Genomic DNA, 16,711 nt, shown 5'->3' with positions numbered 1-16,711 from the left:
ATAAACACATGACCAAATAGATCGTGCGGAATATGTGCATTACCTAATCATCCAACAGACGATTATCCACTGATCCAAGATGACGCAGCAGCTCAAGTCAATGTAGTCGGGAACTTTCCAGGACCTCCCCAAAGAGCTTACAATCCCTACGACAATACTTACAACCCAGGATGGAGGGATCATCCGAATTTTAGTTATGCTCAAAACTCAAGACCGAATCAAGTTTATCAAGCGAGACCACCTCCACCACTACAACGACCACAGAAGATATCATTAGAGTCAATTATCGAGAGGTTAGAACTTTCCCTAGAAAAATTATAGATTCGTACTGAAGCCCACTTACAAGAAATAGACAAGAAAATGAGCCAACTGGCTCAAACCATAGGCCGCTTGGAGTCACAAGGTAAACTTCCATCTCAAACTGAGGTAAACCCAAGGGAGAATGTTAGCACCATCACTCTTCAGAGTGGTACAGTAGTGGTGCCAACTATTCCATCAGATGAAGCAATCCAAAAAGAGAAGAAGATAGATGATTCAGGACACCAGAAAAGAGTGACGAAGAACAAACAGATCCAATGCCATCTCTCAATGATGTGCCGCCACTTTTTCCATCAAGGTTAGTTAAAAGGGATAAAAAAGATGAGGAAAAGGAAATACTAGACGTATTTCGGAAGGTGGAAATCAATATATGCACAACAAAGAGGATGCTTACCGGGAATGAGAAGGTGAATCTGGGAGAACACATCTCGACCGTATTTCAACAAAAGTTACCATCGAAACTGAAAGACTAAGGTATGTTCACTATACCCTGTAAAATTGGTAAAGTTGGGATAAAAAGAGCCTTGTGTGATATTGGTGATTCTATTAATGTAACGCCTCTCTTTGTTTACAATATGATTACTAATGCACCCTTGAAGGATACAAAAATATCAATTTAGCTTGCCGACAGATCTGTCTTTGTCCGCGAATTGTGAGTACTAAATATGGGTGTAGAAATATGTACAAGTATACACAATCGAATAAGTAATACAGTGATGAGTGAGTATCGTATCCACAGGGATTGGAGAGATCTTGAGTAAAGTTTATGCACTATTCTAAAGTAACTAAGTATAACCAATGATATTCACAAATGAGGATGTTGTGGCAAAATGGATGGAGATGTCGTGACAAATTAAATTGTGTTTAGTGCAAACAAATGGAAATGCAAAGGCAATATAAAATGTAAATACTAGATTTGATTATCAGGACTTTAGACTTCCTCACACTACAAGCTACTATGGGAATGAGTGATAGGAGTTACTTAGGAAATTTAAGTCTACTTCTCAGAATGGTCTTACTTTTATGCCTTCTCTTCCCGACAGAGTTTACTAAGGGTACCCTATGCTATCTCTAGTAAGGGACTCGACAGATTGAAGATGCCTTGGCAAAATCGATTGGCGTTAGCTACTGCAGGGATCCTATTGGTCCAGATAACAGGATGTCTCGATAATACCTTTTTGCAGTAGCATTAACATCTAACCTATCGCTCATACACAACTCGTTTTAGTTGAATAAAATCCTAGCCTTATCTCTAAGGTGGATTAGGCCTAGTTACTATCTAGAACCCCTTGCTTATGTGGTTCCTCCCTAGTTACTCTCGAACATTAAGGATGTGCTACCTAGACATTCTCTCAAACACTAAGTAATCTCCTAAGGAACGACTACTCTCGTAGCTCCTACAACCTTAAGGCACTAAACTTCATAAACAAAACATAATATAACATAGAAAAATAACCATTCATTAAATCAAAACTTAAATATCCAAAATAAACTTCCACCAAATAGGATTAGTTCATGGTGGGGGTTTGAAATAAGCAAGCACAAAGCAAGTTAATCCATTCCTTACAACCCAAACGATAAAATATGAAAGCAAAAAGCAAAGGGAATGAGGAAAAGCCTTCGACGTGCACTGTCAGAGCTTCCCTCGGCCACCACGAACTGTCCCAGCGATTTAGCTCCTCTCAAAGCCTAGTTCGCCACTCCTTCTAGATTGTCAATGGAGGAATGCCACAGTAAAAATGATTGACGGAAAAAAAGGAGATATTTTTCTCTGAATTTTTAGGCTCTTGGCGGTTGTGTAAAAGTCTTCAAGCCTCTTTAAAAAGTCAGGCTTCATCTTCTATTTATAGGGGAGAATAAACCTAGGATTTTTTGTTAAAATTACATTAGTACCCTAAAGTTCATTCCTTTTATATGAGAGTCAGTGAAAAGATGGTAACTGACCCCTCCTTTATTGCTGATTGCAGAAATCACGTTTTATGCCATGAAAGTTGGCTCTTACTAAAAATATTTTCTTTGACTTTTTATGCCCAGAAATGCCGACCGAGTTGTCGCAGCAATCACATTTTTATCAATAGTCTCATCATGTCATGGCAATTCCATTTTTCTTATCATTGCTCCCAAATCCTGCACAACATCAAACAAAACACCTTCCCTATAAAGCAACACTGATTATAAAATAAAATGTCGCAACAAACAGAATTTCACCACATGCAACTATATGCTCCTAAATACATCTATGTGATCCTATATGAGCTCTTAGACAGTCAATAACTTAAGTGAAAAGGTCCCAAATATGACCTTTTTACGGAGTTATCACACCCCAAACTTAAGCTATTTCTTGTCCTCAAGCAATGGATAGTATTAAGCAAAATAAAAATATCATGGTAAGTTCAGAAGCAGAATAGTTATATGGGATAAAATTTCATCCCTCAGCAAACGTAGCTTTAACATGCTAGACTAGTTTGAGAAATCAAGTATTGTCCCCTAGGGCAAGATTCTTTGTGTGGGTGTGTGCGTGTTTGTATCTAGTCCATACTTAAGAAACCTAAAAATTTCTACGCAAGTTTTCTTGTTTTGCCACGACATTTACAATTTTTACTCCCGCATTGTTTTCTTTTCCTTTTTCCTTTTTTTTCTTTTTTTAACACTGTTACGAGGGGAGTCAACCCATCAGACCTACCATCTCATACTCTAGGTGAAAGGGAGCATACCTTCCACCCCCAGCTAGTCAAGTAGAGTCATCCCGTGACTACTTTCATTCACTCATATACCATAGCTTCCATTTATTTATTTGTAATTTCTAGGAAATGCTATGTATAGCGGAGTGTCCCTCTACAGATATGCCAAAGCATTTATTCACAACTTCATTTTTTCTTTTTTTTTTTCTTTTTTTAACAAAGAGGGGTTTTCATCGTTTATGCCAAGACATGCAAGAGTTCTCTTATAAAAAATTTCTAAGTTCCTTAAGCATGAAAAACATACAATCGTGTATTCAAAGATTTCAAAGAAGCAAGTCCTAGAGTTGGTTTGGTTCTATCATCCTCAACAGTTATGTACATTCAATCCTAGCCATTAAGAATTCATCATCATCGGGCATCCTTAATTTATTCCAGAAAACCAATTCAACCACTTACTAATGTCATGGCATATTCATTCTACTAATACTATCATGCAATGATTTAAGAACCCTAACTCCCCCAAACTTGAGAGAAACATTGTCCTCAATGCTAAATAAAAACTAAGGAAAAATCTAAACTACATGCTATGAAATTCAATACAATGCAAGATACCTTGACTTCATGCTTGTGGTGGTGCGGTGGTCGTGCGACGTGTGCACTTTTGTAATTGTGTGGGGCTGGAATGTTCAAAATATGATGCTGGTACGGTTGAAATCTGGATGGACCTTAATCTTGTAAAGAAAAATAAAATATTCAATTAAAAGGAAACTGAATAAAAATAATAACAAAATAAACATTTATTTATGCACAGGAGTAAATCTAAAATGTAACGGCATCTTCAAGATGCTTGGCAAGTCTCGATATCGTGCAAGAGGAGTGTAGATTTGTCGTGTTCGATCGGAGCACCAATATAGACCAAAATGCCCCCACACATATAACAGTTCCACCTTCAAAGTATTTTGCCCTGACATTTTGTGTCTTTCACATCTGAATTGTAGGACCTTTTCAGTAGTCATCTCTTCTTCAAAGTGCTCTTTGCCTGAAGCTGAATGGTAGTAGAGTGAGATCTCTTTTCGCTCCTTTTTGCTGTGGCAACTTGTAATCATTTGGGAAGCAAATTCGTTGAAGAGGTCGAAGTTATCACTTTGACAGTAGTCACCATCGTGTATGACCTTGTTCTTTCCTATGCTATTCAAGTAAGGAAGAAAAACAACACTAACGAGAAAATTGACAATGTTAGCATACCGTAAAATTATCACGGAAAATAATAATTTCTCATTATGAAATTTTTCCTTGATCTCTATTCCATTCCTTAATTCTTTTATAATTTCTAGTCTAGATAGATGGGTAGTTACTTGGGGTTTGGGATGAGTAAATTCAATAGAATCCAAAGGTTCAAATTTCATACATGGTCTAGCTATGGGTGAGCTAGACTGACTCATCTCCTTTTGAATATCATCGAGCTCCTCTTCCTTTTCTTGATCAAGCTTCAAGTGATTATCAGTGCATAAACATTTGTTGCGGCAAAATTCTGCAGCTTTCCTTTGGTCATCAACTGCTACTGATGGGGGATTTTCTTTTGTCGTGGTAGAATTTTTCTTATCTTCATTGGTTGTACTCTTCGAACCCTCATCATTGTTTTCCGAAAAATATGAAGCTTTTTGCACCTTCGGATCTTCGTGCATAATCTCATTATCGGGCTCTCTGAGTGTCTCCCCCCAAACTTAGCATCTTTGTCGATTTTAGTGCCACTATTTAAGGTGAATGTACCACAATGTTCTATGTCTTGAGCCTTAGTGACTTCAGTATCACTAGGTAGACTGTCATGTGGCGAGACTGTAATGTCGTGGCAATTTGGCCAACCTGACCCTCCAAGGCCCTTAAAGACGAGCTGTGAGTTTGAAGCAAAGCTTCTTGGCTTTTTATAGAGGTTGCATGGTCGTGCAGTATGGTATTCGTGGTTGATATAAAATCTTGCATTGTAGCCTCCAAAGAACTTGTGTTGGATGAAGATGGCACTCCCTCGTTAGAATTATGCCATGACATATTCGTTTGAAAACCCTGGGAGTCATTGAAGTTCTGCTGACTAGCATTGTTGGTTCCTTGATTTCCCCAAGTGAAGTTTGGACGCTGACACCATCCAAGATTGTTAGAATAGGCATTTTTATTACCTCGATTGTAGTTCTCTACATAGTTTATAGACTCCTGATTAGTCGGACACTCGCTCTCATGGTGATTGCCATGGTATAATAGACATGCTGAGTTGGATGCATTTGTCGAGGCATCTAGCATCATCCTTGACCATGAATAGGGAAATTGGTAATCATGGTTCACAATTTGATCAAGAATTTTAAAAGCCTCTTCAGGTGATTTGTCGAGCAATGTCCCATTTGTTAAGGCATCTAGCATCATCCTCGTGGGTGCATTGACTCCATTGTAGAACATCACCACTTGAGTCCAGTCGTGGAATTCATGATTGGGGCATTTGCGAAGCAAACTTTTGTATCGATCCCAGCATTTCTAAGATTGTTGTTCATATTGGGTTGATTATGCCGTAGCAAAAAAATTTTGCACAAGTCAGTCCAAGACCTTATCGAGTCGGAATGTAATCCATTAAGCCATGCCTTGGCGTGATCTTTCAAAGAATATGGAAATAACTTCAATTTTAGCACATCTTCATGCACACATTGTTGTCGAAAGGAGTCACAGACCTCTAAAAATGCCCGAACATGTTGCCTTGCATCCTCATGAGGAGCACCACTAAATTGTCTAATCAAGTCCAACATGTCGAACATAACATGTTTTAGCTCAAATTGGGTTGCCTGAATCTTGGGAGCTACAATAGCAGGTTTTAGGTCATCCAAGGTGCGAGCTAAGTGATCTATAATAGTGCGTGGTCGAGCAACATTCCCAATAATTGGAATTATTGTGACATTTAGAATGCATGATCCTTCACCTGATTTTGAACAACATGAGCCTCAGGTTCAATATGAAAAATGATTCTTTAGGACTTTTACGGGTCAAGCGACAACGTAACACCTAAGAAAGGTAAACACAAAAACAAGTAACTATGTACAAAGAAAAAAAATAAAACGGTGCACAAACCTAAACTCAACATCTTCAATTGTCAATCCCCGACAACGGTGCCAAAAACTTGTCCACGAATTGTGAATACAAATATGGGTGCGAAATATGTGCAAGTATACACAATCGAACAAGTAATACAGTGATGAGTGAGTATCGTATCCACAGGGATTGGAGAGATCTTGAGTAAAGTTTATGCATTATTCTAAAGTAACTAAGTATAGCTAATGATATTCACAAATGAGAATGCTGTGGCAAAATGGATGGAGATTTCGTGACAAATTAAATTTTGTTTAGTGCAAACAAATGGAAATGCAAAGGTAATATAAAATGTAAATACTGGATTTGATTATCAGGACTTTAGACTTCCTCACACGACAAGCTACTATGGGAATGAGTGATAGGAGTTACTTTGGAAATTTAAGTCTACTTCTCAGAATGGTCTTACTTATATGCCTTCTCTGCCCGACAGAGTTTACTAAGGGTTCCCTATGCTATCTCTAGTAAGGGACTCGACAGATTGAAGATTCCTTGGCAAAACTGATTGGCGTTAACTACTGCAGGGATCCTATTGGTCTAGATAACAGATATGTCTCAGCAATACCTTTTTGTGGCAACATTAACATCTAACCTATCGCTCATACACAAATCGTTTTTGTCAAATAAAATCCTAGTCTTATCTCTAAGGTGGATTAGGCCTAGTTACTATCGAGAACCCCTTGCTTATGTGGTTCCTCCCTAGTTACTCTCGAACACTAAGGATGTGTTACCTAGACATTTTCTCGAACACTAAGTAATCTCCTATGGAACGACTACTCTCTAGCTCCTACAACCTTAAGGCACTAAGCTTCATAAATAAAACATAATATAACATAGAAAAATAACCATTCATTAAAGCAAAACTTAAATATCCAAAATAAACTACCACCAAATAGGATTAATTCATGGTGGGGGTTTGAAATAAGCAAGCACAAAGCAAGTTAATACGTTCCTTACAACCCAAATGATAAAATATGAAAGCAAAGAGCAAAAGGAATGAGGAAAAGCCTTTGACGTGCATTGTGGAGCTTCCCTCGGCCACCACGAACTGTCCCAGCGATTTAGCTCCTCTCGAAAGCCTTGTTCGCCACTCCCTGTAGCTTGTCAACGGAGGAATGCCACGGCAAAAACAATTGACGGAAAAAAGAGAGATTTTTTTCTCTAAATTTTTAGGCTCTTGGCGACTGTGTAAAAGTCTCCAAGTCTCTTTAAAAAGTCAGGCTTCATCTTCTATTTATAAGGGAGAATAAACCTAGGGTTTTGTGTTAAAATTACATTAGTAAAGTTCATTCCTTTTATGTGAGAGTCGGTGCAAAGATGGTAACTGACCCCTCCTTTATGGCTGATTGTATAAATCACGTTTTATGCCATGACAGCTGGCTCTTACTAAAAATATTTTCTTTGAATTTTTCTGCCCAGAAATGTCGTCGAGTTGTCGCGGCAATCATATTTTGCTCAGTAGTCTCATCTTGTCATGGCAATTCCCTTTTGCTTATCATTTCTCCCAAATCTTGCACATCATCAAACAAAACACCTTCTCTATAAAGCACTGATTACAAAATAAAATGTCGTGACAAACAAAATTTCACCACATGTAACTATATGCTCCTAAATGCATCTATATGATCCTATATGAGCTCTTAGAAAGTTAATATCTTAAGTGAAAAAGTCCCAAATATGACCTTTTACAGAGTTATCAGTCATTTACCCAGAATGAGTCTTGGAAAATGTGCTAGTTGAGGTAAACAATTTAATATTTCCTGTTGATTTTTATGTAATTGACATAGAGAATGATCGCACAAGCACATCTTCTGATATCCTATTAGGGTGTCCTTTCCTAAGTACTGCACACACGAAGATTGACGTAAGAAGAGGGATTTTAACCATGGAATTTGATGGTGAGGTCGTTAAGTTTGATGTGTATAAGAAAATGAAACACCCAAATAAAGTGGCGAGCATAAATTATGTTGTTATTATTGATCCTTTGGAAAATGAATCTGTAGAAACTAATGTATCTTTTGATCTATGCAGGGAGTTAGAAGACCACAATGAGAAAATCAAGTAGTTGGAAAATTTATTTTCTGTTCATTCTGATTTATGTTTGATTCTTGTTAAGGCTAATGTTCTGCCTTCTGTTTTGCGGTCACCTGAGATAGAACTGAAACAAATGCTGAAAAATTTAAAGGGTACCTTTTTGAGAGAAAATACTACTTCACCGATTATTTCGAATAAGCTTTCAAAGCTAAAAAACATCCGAAGAAAAATCTATGAGAATGCCAAGTTCCCCAAGGAGAAAATAAAATAATTATATGATCGTAGAACTTCTCATAAGGAAATTCTTAGTTGAAAAAAAGTATGAAGTGGAAGAAATATTTCTCTTAGAACCTGTAGTCTGACTCAGGTCGTCGAGCTAACGACGTTAAACAAAAGCGCTTCATGGGAGGCAACCCATTGTTTTTAACTCCGTTATATTTTCATTTTTATTTTTATTTCGATTGAGCATGTTTCATTTAATTTTTGTTATTATTTTACAGAAACCAAATGCTTTTCAAACTTAAACAACGAATATTTGTGAAATTATCATTCGAACAGTGTCAAATTTGAACACCGGGAGCATAGTAAGGTTTGGGAGGAGCGCAACAAGTATTAAAAAGAGTGTTTTTAATCTAGACCAAGATGTGGAGGGACTAAGGGAGAAATTATCTCCTTTATTTGAACCAAAGTTGATTTCCCATTAAGAGGGATGATTTCATGTCTGAAACACCCCACCCTTGATATCTTATTTTCAATATTTCCTTGTCTTCTTCCTTTTACTTCAAACTCTCTTTGCTCCCTAAACTTTCAAGAAAAAGGTGAGAACTTTATCACATTTCAGACCGCATTCAATTACTCTAAGGTGATCATCTTAATCTTATCCCTTTAAACTTTCATTCAAGCTCAAATTTACAAGTTTTGGCTTTGGTAACCAAAAATAGGTTTTGTTGAGGGTTTATGGAACCTTTAGTTTCAATTCGTTTCATGAGATTTGAGTTGTAGGGAAACGTTTTTAGTAACATCCTAAGGCTTGAAAGTGAGTTAACAACTCATTTTCATGGTTTTGGTTCAGTGCATTAGAAGGGTGAGAGCGCTAAGGCAAGGGCAAGGAAAAACTAACTCTTGGGTGATTCAAGGCATTTTCAATCACCTAGCTTCAAGGAAATTCGATTCTAACTTGTTTATACCACATGTAGTTCATTAATTGTGCATAAATTGTATGGTTTGTTCATGTGAGTAGATTAGAGTGGTTTCATTGCAAGATTCATGTTTGTGTGTTATATGCATAAAAGATAATACCTTTACACCTCTAAGACACCAAATAAGACTTTAAAAACGTTTATTAGTCTTAAGGGAGTGAATAGGTGTGTTTTGGGTATGATTTTATGCTCAAAACAGAGCACCCATGTTCGTCGGTATCGGTACTAGAAGAACAATACCAATAGTGTTCTTCGTTAAAGGCAAAAACCAAGTAGTTTATAAGGGCAATATCGATACCCCTTCAAGGAGTATTGGTAGTCGGGGTCCATTATCGATACCTAGATGGTCAATATCGATATTGAGGTATTTTTGGAAACATCAAAGTTGATTTTGAGTATCGATACCCAAAGTAGAGTATCAATACTCTCCATAAGGGTATTGATACCGAGATATTTTTTAAACATTGAAGAAAAATTTGGTACCGATACTCAAGATACCCAAGGGTCCAATATCTATTGGCACAATATCGATACCCACATAGATTTTTGGCTAATTTTGGTTAAATTATTTGGGTGTTCGGGCTAAGGTGTTTTTAGTTCGTATATGCCTTAACTATTTAACGCAAGTGAAAACAAACAAGTTAACTCAATTCTCACCTAGAAATCAAGCAAGATAAAATGACATGAGATTTGCCTTGTACGACACTCGGGGAACAGTTCGTAAACCTGAGATACTTTTGTATTATTACGATCGTCCTTTGTTTGTAAATATCTAGATATTGTCTGTTGGGTACGCATTCAATGCACGTAAATTCTGGGTCATGCCGGTATGAGTTTTGATGCATGTAAATTCTAGAATCATACCTTATGCTTGACTAAGTTTGAATGAGAGCCTTCTATGCACGGAAAGTTTGGACCTCACCCTGACCTTTCGAGCATATGAGGTAGACCGAGGGCCATAAGTTCTAACGCACATAAATTCCAGTTCTTACCCCGAAGCTATTATGTTTTAGATAGGCTAGTATGTTGTCCGAGATGCACGTAAATTCCTTAACTACACCACTTGGCCTATCTTATGCTTGATATGTACTTTTGCATGTTCATGGCTTTACATTCCATTATGTTCATGAATTGGATGCATGTAGTGTTGCATAGTTATTTTAGTGGCACTGAGCTTGTAGGCTCCGCGTATGGAATGTGTTTTCGTGCGTAGGTTAGTAGAGGATCGTTGAGGGAGCTTATCACATTCGACTGTTCTAGACCAGACAATTTACAGAGTATGTCTTGAGTTTTTGTAGAGGGCATGTATTCTATATGAACGTTGTGTATTTGAGTCATAACTCTATTTTGATTTTAAACGCTTTGGTTGTATTGTATGTATTTTGGTAGACTCCTTTATTTTGTAAACTTTTATTTCGATTTTGCATTTGATATGATGGATGATTTTGATAATTATAAACTATTTTGAAAATAAATTTTTGGGTAGACCATTTCGGTGGTTCTATGTGGCATCGTAATATATGGATCTTTAGGTCGGACTGGATTAGGGTGTTACATTTAGTTGTATCAGAACGTCCAAGTTTAGTCGTTCCTAGGACTCGTGAGTCAGTGTAGGTAAATGTCTATGTGAGTTCATGTCCTTAGAGTGTCAAAAATACTTAAGATTCTGAAATAACGATAGTGACCTCTCTTTCTTTTCTAATTTCAAGATTCGATCATGGTCGATAGCGCTGTTTCTACCCATGAGGACCAGGAGGAAAGTTGTGCCTCTATGGTCAGAGATTTTGGTGACGAGTATGCCCCGGATTTGGATAATAAAGTACTTACAGACGCGAGTGTCGATGAGGAAATATTCTTCCGCGATCTAACCTCGACCCTCAAGCAGATTATCCGCGCCATTTTAAATCTGTCTGCGATGCCCCTTCCTCCACCTGTACCACCGGTCCAGCCTTCCGTGATGCCTCAGGAGTTTCTAGTCGAGAGGCTCCGTTGGTAAAGGACTATCGACTTCTATGGATCCAGGGATGATGATCCCATCTATGCAGACCAGTGGCTTCGAGAGACACTCCGTACTCTTCGTCAGTTGTACCTCACTCCTGAGGGCAAGTTGGATTACATCACCACCCTTCTAAAGGGTGACGCGATTGATTGGTGGTAGACCATATAGTTGGAAATGGAGAATGAGAGACCCACTTGGGAGTACTTCTTGTCAGAGTTCCGTGAGAAGTACATTGGAGAGGCCCACACTGACGATTTGCGTGACCAATTTCTACATTTGTCGTAGAGTGATCAGACAGTGCTCGAGTATGAAAAGGAGTTTCTCAGGTTGAACACGTATGCACCGGAGTTTATTTTGACTAAGACTCATCGTTGCATAAGGTTCAGCTGTGCCCTACATTTGGATATTCAGACTCAGTTAGCATCCAATCCCACTTGTATATTTATAGATCTAGCCTGCCAGGCTAAAGTGGTTGAGAGAATTTTGAACAAGAGAGCTTAATCGATGAGTGACTTAGTGGGTTACTACCAGATCAGAGTCCATTCAAGATCCCAGGGTAGCATCATGCTAGCATGTCGTTAGAGCCCAGGAAGAATGTGATGTTGCGGATGTGATCTTTGGTATATTTACGGTTTTCTCAATTTCTCGTTACTACATTAGTAGATTCGGGTTTCACCCACGCCTATGTTTGTTATTATCTAGTCCGAGAGACAAATATCCCAACTGAGGACTTATAAATAGGGGTCAGAGTGTCCAATCCCCTAGGATTAGACGTTTTGGTTGACAAGTTCACTGTTGTTACCTCGTAGAGCTTCAGAGTGAGATATTTTTTAGCCGATTTGATGGAGCTACTGTTTCCAGAGTTCGATGTGATATTAAGCATTGATTGAATTACTGATATAATGCGAGTTTGAGGTGCAAGGAGAGACAACTTAAAATTTGCAAGGATGATGAGACCAAGGTGGTGATGACCTGTAAGAGTACGGGTTGCACTACCTAGGTTGTTTCAATAATCAAGGCTCAAAGATTATTGAGTCAAGGGTGTGAAGCCTTCTTAGATCATGTTTTGGATATGCTCATAAGCTTGAGAACATCCTTATTGTTTGAAAATTCTTTGACGTATTCCCGGAAGAGTTGCCAGGTTACCTCTTAGCCGTGAGGTCGAGTTCAAAATAGATGTTATGTCAGGTTCAGCTCTGGTGTCCATTGTACCTATTTCATGGCACCAATAGAGTTGAAGGAACTAAAGAATCAACTTCAATACTTGTTAGATAGGGGTTTATTCGATCAAGCATTTCGCTAGGGAGCGTTATTTTTTTTATTAAGAAAAAAGATGGGTCGATGAGCATTTCGCCTTGTCCCTGGGATCGATAATCTGTTCGACCAACTTAAGGGTGCTTGTGTGTTCTCCAAAATATATTTGATGTCAGTGTATTACCAATTGAAAGTCAAGGATACTGACATTGCCAAAATTGCTTTTAAGACAAGGTACGCCAATTATGAGTTTCTAGTGATGTCGTTCGGACTCACCAATGCACTAGTAGCATTCATGGATTTGATAAACCAAGTTTTCCATCCCTAATTAGATCAGTTTGTGCTAGTCTTCATCAATGACATTCTTGTGTACTCTGGGTCTAAAGAAGAGCATGATCAACACCTCCATGTAGTTTTACATACGCTTCGGGAGTGTCAACTTTATGCTAAGTTTGGTAAGTATGAATTATAGTTGACCGAGGTGGCATTTTTGGGTCACGTGGTAGTAGTTGATTGTATCCGAGTGGATCCCCAGAAGATCAAGGAAGTGTTAGAGTTGGAACCGCATAAGAATGTCATGAGGTGCACAGTTTCTTAGACTTAGTAGGGTATTTCCATCTCTTCGTCAAAGGGTTTTCCATGATTGTGGCACCATTAACCAAGCTACTTCAGAAAGAAGTTCCTTTTATATGGAATGATAAGTGATAAGAGACATTTGATCGGCTAAAGGAAATCCTCATACAAGCCCCCGTTTTGACACACGAAATCGGGTAAATACTTCACCGTATTTAATGATAAATCTCTAAATGGTTAGGGTTATATTCTAATGCAAGAATAAAATATTATCGCCTATGTGTCTTGTCAGCTCAAGCCTCACGAGCAAAACTATCTTACTCATGATTTGGAGCTTACCGTAGTGATTTTTGATTTAAATATTTGGAGGTACTACTTGTTCAGAGAGAAGTGTCACATCTTTACGAATCATAAGAGCCTTAAGTATCTGCTCACTCAAAAGGAGTTGAACTTGAGGCAACGGAGTTGGGTAGAGCTTTTGAAGGACTATGATTATGTGATCGAATACTATCCAAATAAAGTGAACGTGATTGTGGATGCGTTGAGTAAGAAGACCGTAATGGAGTTACAAGCTTTGCTAGCTTATCTGAGTTTAAAAAATTCAGGTAGTCTTTTGGCCTAATTGAGAGTTATGCCTGAGTTAGTGGGTGAGGTTAAGAGGTTGCAAGGTTTGGACAACCATTTAAGGCTCGAGTAGAGCAAGTCTTCCGAGGTAAGGCCTCAGGTTTTGAGTTACGTGACGAAAGAATGATATACTTCTAAGGGCATTTATGTGTATCATATTACAGGCAGCTTTGGGACAAATTCTTATGAGGCTCGTTGTAGTCCTCTTTCCATTCATCTGAGTAATAATAAGATGTACCAAGAGCTACGATCATTGTATTTGTGGCTGGGCATAAAGAGAGAAGTGTCTGAATTTGTTGCTAAGTGCTTAGTGTGCCAACAAGTTAACGTGGAACACCAGGTTCCCTCGGGATTATTACAGTTGATTCAGATTTTGTTATGGAAATGGAAAAGAGTAACAATGGACTTTGTGATCGATCTCTCAATGACAAGGTTCTGACATGATGCAGTTTGAGTTATAGTGGATCAATTGACCAAATCTACTCATTTTCTTCCAGTTTGTATGGACTACACATTAGAGTGATTGACACAACTGCATTTTAGCACTTTCTTTCCTCCTCAGACAGACTGATAGTCTGAGCGAGTTATTTAGATTTTTAAGGATATTCTCAGATGCATTATTTTGGATCTCGAGGGTAGTTTGGAGGATCACTTACCCTTGTGGAGTTCATGTACAACAATAACTTCTATGTAAGTATTCAGATGGCTAAATATGATGCCATGTATGGATGCAAATGTAGAACTCTATTTTGTTAGATGAAGCTCAGTGAGGGTAAGACAGTAGGCCCCGACTTGCTTCGAGAAACCAAAGAAAACTTAAATTAATTGAGAGTCATCTGAAGGAGGCTTCTGAAAAACAGAGGTCGTATGCTAATCTGAAGTGAAAGGATATTGAGTTTGTCGTGGAAGATAAGGTATTTCTCAAAGTTTCCCCTTGAAAAAAGGTAATTCGGTTTGGACACAAGAGTAAGCTGACCCTGTGATTTATCGGACCATATGAGGTTTTAGAGAGAGTTGGGCCAGTGGATTACGTTTGGTGTTGCCTCCAGATCTTAAGCGTATCTACAATGTGTTTCACGTCTCCATGCTTCGAAGATACCGATCAGACCCGTCTCATATTATCCCCCTAGATTAAGTCGAGGTGAGGTATGACTTGACTTATAAGGAAAAACTGATTCGAATCCTTGCCAAAGATGTCAAGGAGCTAAGAAACAAGAGATACCATTAGTGAAGATTCTATGGAGGAATTATGGTGTAGAGAAGACAACATGGGAGCCCGGGGAAGACAAACAACTATAGTACCCACACCTCTTCTATTCAGGAAAATTACAAGGACAAAATTTCTTCTTATGAGGGGAGAGTTGTAACGCCCCAAAAAATGGGTTAGGAGTTTCTTGTTTATTCGAATGGGCTTTAGGATAGTTTCCCCTTAGTATATGAAGTTTAGACCAAAGTTGACTTGATTTTGGTTTGGGAAGAGCCTAATACGTATTAAAAAGGGTTTTTTTAATCTGGATCAAAATATAGAGGGACTAAGGGAGTAATTAGCCCCTTTATTAGAACTAAAGATGATTTCCCATTAAGAGGGATGGCTTCACGTCTGAAACACCCCACCCTTGATATCTCATTTTCAACATTTCTTTTTATTTTTCCTTTCGCTTCAAATTCTCTTTGCTGCCTAACATTTCAAGAAAAAGGTGAGAACTATATCCCATTTCAAACCCCATTCAATTACTCTAAGGTGACCATATTTATCTTTTCCCTCTATGCTTTCATTCAAGCTCAAATTTGCAAGTTTTGGCTTTGGTAACCAAAAACGAGTTTTGTTGGGGCTTTATGGAACCTTTAGTTTTAATTCATTTTGTGAGATTTGAGTTGTATGGAAACATTTTTAGTATCATCCTAAGGCTCAAAAGTTAGTTAACAACTCATTTTCATGGTTTTGGTTTAGTGTAAGAGAATGATGAAAGCTCTAAGGCAAGAGGCAAGGAAAAACTAACTCTTGGAAAAATGTTTACCAGCCTTAAGGAATGAATAGGTGTGTTTTGGGTATGATTTCTTGCTCAAAATAGAGCACCCAGGTTCGTGGATATTGGTACTAGAAAAATAGTACCGATATTGTTCATCGTGAAAGGTAAAAATTGAGTGATTTATAAGGATAGTATCGATACCCCTTAAAGGGGTATCAATACTCAGGGTCTAATGTTGATACCCAAATGGTCAGTATTGATACTGAGGCATTTTTGAAAATGTCAAAATTGATTTTGGTATCGATACTCATGGGATTATCGATACCTAGAGTAGATTATCAATACTCTCCATAGGGGTATCAATACCTAGATGTTTTTCAAGCAACGAAGAAAAATTTAGTACTGATACTGAGGTGAGTATTAATACCCAAGGGTCCAGTATCAACACTGTTGGCACAATATCAATACCCACATAGATTTTTGGGTAATTTTGGTTAAATTATTTGGTGTTTGGGCTAAGGTGTTTTGAGTTCTTATAAGCCATAACTATTCAATGCAAGTGAAAACAAACAAGTTAACTAAATTATCACCTAGAAATCAAGCAAGATGGATGACATAATATTTGCCTTGTGTGACACTCGGGGAACGGTTCAGACAAACGAGTTACTCTAGTATTATGATGATCGTCCTTTGTTTGTAAATATACATATATTGTCTATTTTGTACGCATATGATGCATGTAAATTCTAGGTCGTACCAATACGAGTTTTGATGCATGTATATTCTAAAATCGTACTTATGCTTGACTAGATCAGATGTGAGCTTCCGATCCAACCTCGCTTTTACCTAAACCTCTATTAATCGGCTTAGATCTAAAATGGTTATCTACGAAAAACCCGTAGTTCCGACGACGGTTTAAAGGCTTCGACAACAGGG

This window comes from Hibiscus syriacus, unplaced genomic scaffold, assembly GCF_006381635.1.
Source record: "Hibiscus syriacus cultivar Baekdansim isolate YM2019G1 unplaced genomic scaffold, ASM638163v2 tig00001644_pilon, whole genome shotgun sequence".
NCBI lineage: Eukaryota > Viridiplantae > Streptophyta > Magnoliopsida > Malvales > Malvaceae > Hibiscus > Hibiscus syriacus.
The sequence above is the reverse complement of the archived record's forward strand: the minus strand, read 5'-3'. Positions refer to the sequence as shown.